The following is a 9399-nucleotide window of genomic DNA, read 5'->3' as shown; positions in this document are numbered from 1 at the left end:
AATACATCCTGCATATATATCTATATTGAAAGACCGACGACGACCAGGACAGGCAACACTGGCGGACCCGTTTATTCCACAGGCACCGCCCAGGCTCGAACACGAAGAATAAGACAAACAGGGATGATGATGGCTATCATCATTCCTTTAGAATGCGGCCAACCTGGCCGCATTCTAAAGATCGGCTGAACGGAGAATAAAGTGCTTCATGCGGGAGACGTGAACAATTTCGGCACTACGACGACGGTGGTCCGCGACGGAGTGAAGTGGATTGACTAGATAGTTCACTGCAGAAGTTTGTTGTAGGACTGTGTAGGGCGCAATGTACCAGTGAATAAATTTCTCGCAAAGTCCAGGGGTTCAAACCGGCGTCCATAGGAGGACTTGGTCTCCAGGATGGAAGGTGATGTCGCGGCGTTTACTGTCGCAGCGCCGTTTTCTTTCTTGTTGGGTAGCGGCGGTGTTGCGACGAGCAATTTCACGGCAATACGCGACTCGAGCTGCAAACTCTTCTGGAAGGGAGGTGTTAGGCGAAGCAGGAGAGAAAAAGAAATCAGTGTCGAAGACGGAGGAGGCAGATCGTCCATACACGAGGAAGAAAGGGCAGTAACCGGTAGTTCGTTGTGTCGCAGTATTATAAGCGACTGTAACAAAAGGAAGGATGTTGTCCCAGTTTGTGTGGTCAGGACGTAAGTACAGAGAAATCGTGTCAGAGAACGTTCGGTGGAAGCGTTCAGTAAGGCCGTTGGTTTGCGGGTGATATGTAGAAGTGTTTTATGCTTCGTATTATTCTCCCGCAAGACTTCCTCGAGGACGTGGGACGCGAAGGTTTTGCCCCGATCAGACAAAAGAACGCGAGGAGCACCATGGCGCAAAACTACGGATTGCAAGAAAAAGTCAACAACCTCAGAAGCAGCACCACATCGAAGAGGCGCAGTCTCGGCGTATCTTGTTAAGTGGTCTACCGCAGTGACGATCCAGCGGTGACCGAAGGGCGTCAACGGCAAGGGACCGTATAAGTCAATTCCAACGAACTCGAAAGGTTCGGTCGGACATGGCAGATGTTGAAGAAAACCGGCAGGAGGGGATGTGGAGCGTTTACGCTGCTGACACAACGTACACGAGGCAACGTATTTGGCTACCGTTGTGGACAATCCAGGGCAGAAGCAGCGGGTCTTGATGCGGTCGTAGGTCTTGTGCAAGCCTAAGTGGCCGGTGGCAACGTCATCATGAAATGCTTCTAAAACTCGAAGACGAAGGCAGCGAGGTATGACTGGGACCCACTCGTTACCCGTAGGTTGATAAATATAACGATCAAGCACCCCATCTTGAAGGCGAAATTGTTGAAGCTGGAGTCGCAAGCGGCTGTTGGGTGGTTTAGTTAGGCCGCGAAGGCGATCAATAAGAGTTGGACAGTAGGAGGCTGCGTGCTGAAGGGAAGTTAAATCGGAGCGTGAAGAAAGCTGAGCTTGATCCAGTGACATTAGCGTAAGCTGGTAGGAGGCAGGCGGTGCGTCAGAGCGACGTGGTAGAGACGGTGATTGCACACGATCCACAGAAGGCGAAAGCGGGCATCGAGACAGTGCGTCTTCATCATGATGACATTTGCCAGACCGGTACGTTATCGTGAAATCATGTTCTTGTAAGCGCAGTATCCAGCGTCCCAGGCGTCCTGACACGCTCTTCATAGATGACAGCCAACACAGAGCATTATGGTCGGTGATGATGGTGAAGTGTTGACCGTAGAGATACGGGCGAAACTTCTGAATGGACCAAACAATAGCCAGGCATTCCTGCTCTGTGATCGTGTAGTTCCGTTCAGATGGCGAGAGGGTCCGGCTGGCATACGCCACAACCTGCTCTTTAGACGCGGCACCGCGTTGCAGGAGCACTGCTCCGATGCCTTGCGCACTTGCGTCAGTGTGGAGTATAGTGGGTGCCCTCTCATCAAAATGGCGAAGCACCGGTACGGAAGTGAGATGTTTCTTAAGGGCTTGAAATGCCGACTCACAGTCTTCGGACCATGTGAAAGAGGCGCCGGTGACCAGGAGCTTATGTAGAGGAGCTGCTATTGTAGCAAAGTTATCTCAAAGTGATACCCTTTTCTGCTGCCCACCGACGGAGCCTCTCGCTGCGGAATGCAGGTCCATTATCAGACACAATCACCTTGGTGTGTCTAAAGTGCCTCTCTTTCCATCAGTGCCATCACACTGTTTGCATCTTCTTTTCCGGGCTTGGCCGCCGCCATACGTGCGCACTGGTCAACAGCCACTATAAAAGACTGAGTCCGGCGCACACCCTCCCCTTTCTTTTTGATTTCAGCGAAATCGAGATGGACGACTTCGAAGGCGACATCTGAATACAAAGGAATGACCATTTGGTTTCTTTTTGGGCGGAACTTGGCTTTGATAGTCTGACATTGATGACAGGTCTTGACATAATTCTCTACATCGGCTTTCATGTTCTTCCACGTAAAACGTTTCTGAATCTTCCAGTAAGTCCGCCAAAAGCCATCATGCCCCCCTGAGTATGGACTGTCATGATAGAGCCGCAATATTTTGGATATGCAGCTTTGAGGTACAACAAACTTTCCGTCGATTAATTTTAGTTATTCAGTATCTTCCGATACACTAGCGACGTGTGCCCCTTGGTCGTTGTTTATTGGTGGTATGTGCAACCTTGTTAACGCGTCCGCGTCAGGTAGCTTTTCACCAGGTCTGTGGCTAACATCAAACGTGAACTGCTGAATTTCGCTAATCCATCTTGCCACTCTTCCCTTCGGTTGTGTAAGGCTCAGAAGGTATGTCAAAGCCTGATTGTCCGTGAAAAGCTTGAACCGACGGCCCTCCAAATAATTCCTGAAATATCGTAACGCTAACACTACTGCTAGGGCCTCCTTTTCCGTGGTGGTGTAATTTACTTCCGCTTTTGAAAAGGTGTAGGAGTAATAGCCAATGACCTTTAACTGGTGGCTTCTGTCTTGGCTGGAATCTCGTTGGTATAACACTGCTCCTGTGCCATAATTGGACGCGTCAGTGCAGAGTTCGAAGGGTTTGGCGAAATCAGGTAATATCAAGATTGGATCTGAAGATATTGCGCGCACCAGTTCTTCATATGCACGGTCGCACTCGTCGCTCCACAGAAAGGGAACTTCCTTTTGAGTGAGCCTTGTAAGACACCTGGATATCGCCGCAAAGTCTTTAATGAACGCCCGAAAATGTTCTGCCAATCCCAATAATACACGCAGGGAGTGAACATCGTAGGGCTTACGCATTTCCTTGATTCGTTGGACGGACTGTTCCTTGGCGTCTTCGTGAAGCCGTCCAGGACTCTGCCAAGGAACACCTCCTTTCTCTGAAAGAATTCACTTTTCTTCTTGTTTATTTTTAGTTGTGATTTGCTCAACGCTTCTAGTATTTGAGAGACGTGGGAACAGTGCTCTTCCTCGGTACGGGAGTAAATAATGATGTCATCGACATAAACATTGCAGAAATCTCCGATGAAATCTTTAAGTACCCCGTTCATCATGCGCTGAAACCAAGCACCCGAGTTCTTCCAACCGGATGGCAGACGGTTGTATTCATATATATCAAATGGTGTCATAAATGCCGTGTACTTCTTAGATTTTTCCTGGAGAGGTACCTGCCAGTAACCTTTGCACAAATCGATTCGTGAGAACCATTGGCATCCTCCCGTATCATTAATGATGTCGTCAATCAAAGGCATAGGGAATGGATACAGTTCTGTTTGGGTGTTGATTTGCCGATAATCAGTACAAAGCCGCAGTGAACCATCTTCTTTGGGAACAATAGTTATAGGAGACATAAAAGGTGACGTTGAGGGCCTTATTATTTCAGCGTTCAGCATTTGTTGTAGCTCTTGTTTCAGCCATACTTTCTTTTCATGAGAAATCATGTAGGCTCTCTTCCGTACAATAGTCGTGTCGCGGAGTTCAAAAGGCACTTCGGGTACAGAAGCTGCAGGTGGATATGTATCGAGGCATATAAGTTCGGGAAAAATTGTCCATATGTCATTAGCGCATTTGGCAGTCCTCATCTGTGGCGGTGTCTGGACATTTGAAACCAGGGAGTCTAAAGTCACTTCATCTTTCCAAGAAATGTTCATTCGTAGCTTCTTGATGTCGGGTCTTGACAGTATAAACAAGAATTCGACATCACGCATAACCAGCGCTTCTACTGTGAAGTCCTCCCCAGCCAAATGTATACTGACTCTTGTCCAAGTGTGCAGTGTTCGAGATGATCAATCGTAGCTCTTAACCGTTACCACTTTACCTTGTCGCATGTCATCTGCTTTTACCATGGTTTGATTAATCAGACTTACTGAAGCTCCTGTGTCGACTAGGGCACTTACTTCTTTTCCGTTAATAAGCAGTGCCGTTCGTAAAACGTTTGATCGAATGAAGTAGACAGCCTCGTTTTGGTTACACGGGTGGGGCTGTGCACCCACGTTTATTCGTTTTTTGTCTCCTTGACGTCTCGGTTGCTAGGGAAATAGTCAGAAGCTGCGCTTCTGGTAGATGCTGTCATTGCTGTCGCTGTATTATCCGGATGAACCCTGGCTGGATGGATCCAATTGTGCTGCGCAACGGGCCCAGGGGCTTCATGGTAAACGTCCTTAAGACACCCCAGTAGGTCTTCAACTGTCTTAGGCGACCTTATTTGCACTTGCCTTTGGCATTCCTTTGTGATACCGTGGATGACTAACGGTACAAAATACGACTCAGGCAAAGTAGGATCTGCTAACAGCAACAGCCGTCTCTTCTCGTAGAAATAGTCAATTAGTGAACTTGAGCGTTGTTTGAAAAATATAGCTTTGTCCCATCGGTCGACCGGGTTCTGATTAAAAGCGGAGATAACACTTGCTCTCCAGTGATCCCAGGCGTCGTCCGGATGGTCTGTTATGCGGAGCTCATACCATTTCTTGGCATTCTGTACAAGAAATAGTCTCATATTTTGCACTTTATCCTGTGACGTCAACCAGCAGTTCTTTTCACAAGCATATTCAAAGAACTTCAACCAAGTGGTTGCTGACGCCGTCGTCCCATTGAACATGTCCGGCTTAACTAATTCAGCTTTGGGACCATTGTTAGCGCGCAGAGTCTCTGTTAGCATAGCAAGCAATTGTCCATGTTGCTCAATTTGAGACGCCTGCACTTTCAACATCCGCTCCATAAGCATAGCAATGTCCTGGCTATTATCATTTTGAAAGGGCTTGCTACTTGATAACTGTCTGAAGTGCTTTTCATAGTCGGACATTTTGATATTAATCTTCCACGTACTTCGGCTGACGAGATCTGCCTCGGTGACTTTAGCCTTACTTACGATGAACTGGAGCAGGCTTGGTGACGTCGCTGCCTCTTGGACTTCGACTTTTTCTTCATCTTCGGCTTGGTATGACGTGACATACGGTTGTCCCGCTGTAGTAGTACCAACTCGTACTTCTATCCACATCCTGTCGGGCTGCGCCAAATGTAAAATAAAGGATCCGAGACTGATCAACTGTTTACGGATTTCATTCGATCCTCTTCTTCTTCTCTCTCTTCACCTTCTCTTCTTCTTTTGACCAGGACGTTACAATATATGTATATATATATATATTTATATATATATATACATGAACGAGAAGAATGGGAACCGCGTGGCCCAATTTTTATTATTCATCTCATAAGATGCAAACAAACAATGACGCCAAGGACAACATAGGGGAAATCACATAGCCTTATTATTTCATATAAACAAACCAATAAATTAACCGAAATAAAAGTGGATAAAAAAACAACTGTCCGCAGGTGGGGAACGAACCCACGGTTCGCATTACCCGTGCGATGCTCTCACTATTGAGCTACCGCGGAGCCGTTTTCCCATCCACTTTCTCGGGTACTTATGTTTTTTTTTTGTTTTTTTACAACTAGAACTCACCCTGGGAGTGTTAGCCAGTGCCACCACCCACAAACCTAGGGGCGGATGTGGAATATTCTTTTTGCCACAGGTGTCACGAGCACGTGATCTTTTGGGTGGTGGCAACTGGTCAATAAACCCACATATGCTACCTGAAGGCATCAATGTTGCCGGATTCGAGCCCTCGTTATATAATGAACGAGAAGAAAGGGAACCGAGGGGCCCGATTTTTATTAATCATATCATAAGAAGCCAACAAACAATGAAACCAAGGACAACATAGAGGACATCACTTGTACTTACTAATTCAATTGAAGAAAATTATATATTAACAATAAAGTGGATGACAAAACAACTGTCCGTAGGTGGGGAACGAACACACGTTTTCGCATTACGCGTGCGATGCTCTCACAATTGAGCTACCGTGGAGCCGTTTTCCCATCAACTTTCTGGGGTATTTATGTTTATTTTTTTCGCTTTGGTCCGGCGAGAGACAAACCACGGTGAAGCAGAACGCCCTCGCGCGTTCGCGGCGCACACTGCGAACTCGGCCACTCGCATTCTTGAAGCTGAGCGCATCGCAACTCAACTGGCTGCCCAAAACACTGCAGAGCCGGACCGAAATGCTTCTACCTTCTCCGCAGGGACTGGGCAGCAGGGCGCCACTCGCGAAGGTGCGCAAAGAGAACCTATAACATAGTCGCCGACCCGCCAATCGTGCACCTTTCACGGCAGTTAACCGTTAGTTCACGAAGCAAACATGCAACAGCTTCTGTGAAGACACGTTTCACTTTCGTGTTCTACCGATGCCTACCACGCTGCTCACAGGCTATAGCCTGTGAACTATAGCCTGTGAGCCTTTGCTGGCAGTTCGGCATATATGCCGAACTGCCAGCACAAAATTAGGAGGATACCGATGCTTATATGCCTGCTATATGTTGTCAAGAGGGCGAGAGCGATGTATGATGCCTGTTGACGGAGGAATGGTGATGACAAGTGTGCATACACATAGATTAGGCTGGGGTTAAAAGAAGAAATATAAATCATTCTACCCAAGCCTGTGCCCCTAATATAACGGGCTTGGTGTATGTATACATAACGAAACGCGATAAATATATCTATATATATATATATATATATATGTATACATACCGAAACACGAACACCAGTGTGGGGGCAGTGTGGACTTGAAATCGCAGTCATGTCGTCGTCATTGTTGGTGATATAGCTCAATCAACGCGAACCTGACAGCCACTGTTAGCAGCTTGCACGGCAAAGGACATTCATGTGGTTGCATTGTTTATTTTAGTTATCTGGCTCAGGCAACTAATGCGAATACCAGAATAATTATTAAACACCGTGAGCTTAGGCCCAAAATACTCATTCGGGCAGCCATCAACAGGCTTGACAGGCCCCGTTGTGAACAACTAGCAGTGGTCCTAGCACGCTTGAAAGACACCGTTAGCAGTGTGGACTTCAAATCGCAGTCATGTCGTCGTCATTGTTGGTGAAATAGCTCAATCAATGCGAAACTGACAGCCACTGTTAGCACCTTGGACGGCAAGGGACATTCATGTGGTTGCGTTGTTTATTTTTGTTATCTGGCTCAGGCAAGTAATGCGAATACCAGAATAATTATTAAACATCGTGAGCTTAGGCTCAAAATACTCCTTCGGGCAGCCATCAAGAGGCTTGACAGGCCCCGTGGAGAACAACTAGGAGTGGTCGGGGCACGCTTGAAAAAAAAGAGTGAAAAAAGGTAAAGGAAAGACAGGGAGGTTAACCAGACATTAGCTCCGGTTGGCTACCCTGTACCGGGGGAGGGGTAAAGGGATTCGACAGGTGAGAGAGAGAAAAAAAATAAGTACAAAAAAGGGGAAAAAAGGAAAGAAAAAAAAACACACACACACACAAAACAGAACTGTTTCTGTGGGCATTGTCACGCAGTCTGCGAAGGCGTTCTAGTGTTGAATAGTGTCAACGTCCCATCCTACGTCACATAGTGTAGAGTCACAATTTGTCACTGAGTTCGGTGTCTTTTAAATAACGCAGCAGTGCCTTCAAGGTGGCTCGCGCTGTTGTTCGTGTAGGCCAGTTTACAAAGATGTTGATTTGCGTTATTAATCGTTTTTCTAGTTGACCTATCGTGGCTGCTCTCTGCGGGTTAAAACGAGGGCACTCACAAAGAAGGTGTGCGATTGTTTCGTTGCACCGGAAGAGCGTTCGAATCACAGTCGGTCAGATAGGCCGGTGGCTCGCAAGAAGCGCAGAAGCGCCTGCACGGCCTCCTTCTGTGACGTTGGGTCCAGTCTGTGGTGGGGAATTTTTTCTTCTGACAGAGGCCGGTCGTCCAATTGGTTGAACGCGTTGGTAAGAGAATGTCGTTGCGCACTGTACTGCGGGCAGTCGCACAAAATATGTACAATTGATTCTTCATTGCCGCAGTGGTCCCAGGCTGCGCTGTCGGCCATTCCTATGCGGAACGCATAGGCGTTGGTAAACGCAACGCCCAACCATAATCTGCACAAAAGTGTTGCGTCTCCTCCGCGAAGCCTTGATGGTACTCGAAGGCTTAGGGTTGGGTCCAGAGAGTATAAGCGAGCATGCATGAAGTGCGATTCATTCCATTGTGACCTTGTGCGTTGGCGAGCGAGCACGCAGAGCTTCCGTGCAGCGTCAGTCCTAGAAAGTGGAATGGGTCATTTGTGATCTTCTTTATGAGCTGTGCGGGCAGCTTGATCGGCCCGTTCATTGCCGATAATTCCACAGTGACTTGGAAGCCACTGAAAAGTTATTTCTTGCCCTATCTCAGTTAGATTGTGTATTGCCTCGGCAATCTCAAAGACCAGCTGCTCGTGTGGACCGCGGCGTAAAGGTGATAGTAGAGACTGCAGAGCCGCCTTTGAGTCGGAGAAACTTGTCCATTTGTGTGTCACTTGATCACTAATGAATTGCAGCGCGGCACAAAGTGCTGCGAGCTCTGCTGCCGTCGATGTTGTGACGTGAGACGTCTTGAATTTAATAGTTGTACCCATCGTTGGTATCACCACTGCCGCGCTAGAGCTGTTCGGCAGGACGGAGCCGTCGGTGTATATATGGGCAGAGTCTTGGTACTTCTCGTACAACAGGAGTAAGGCGAGCTGTTTAAGGGCTGGTGATGACAGCTCTGCTTTTTTCTGGATGCCAGGTATTGTCAGGTTGATATTTGGCTGGGTAAGGCACCACGGAGGAATCGAAGGTCTTGCGGCAGGAGTGAAGCAAGTTGGTAATGATTCACCATGCGTGTCTATTGTTTGGCAGAAAGAGGTACGTTGTCTGTCCGCTGGCAGAGATGCCAGGTGGTGGTGGGGAGTCCGGGCAAGATGTCGTATATGTGTCCTTAATGCTTCAACCTCAATGTGAGTCTTGGCGAGGTGGTCTCCAGCAATTGCTATAGTCGCCACTGTGAATGCACTCCGAGGTAGGCCTAGGCAAATGCGGA

The sequence above is a fragment of the Dermacentor silvarum genome, chromosome 10 (assembly GCF_013339745.2).
Source record: "Dermacentor silvarum isolate Dsil-2018 chromosome 10, BIME_Dsil_1.4, whole genome shotgun sequence".
In the NCBI taxonomy this organism is placed as follows: domain Eukaryota; kingdom Metazoa; phylum Arthropoda; class Arachnida; order Ixodida; family Ixodidae; genus Dermacentor; species Dermacentor silvarum.
Note: the sequence above shows the minus strand (reverse complement) of the source record.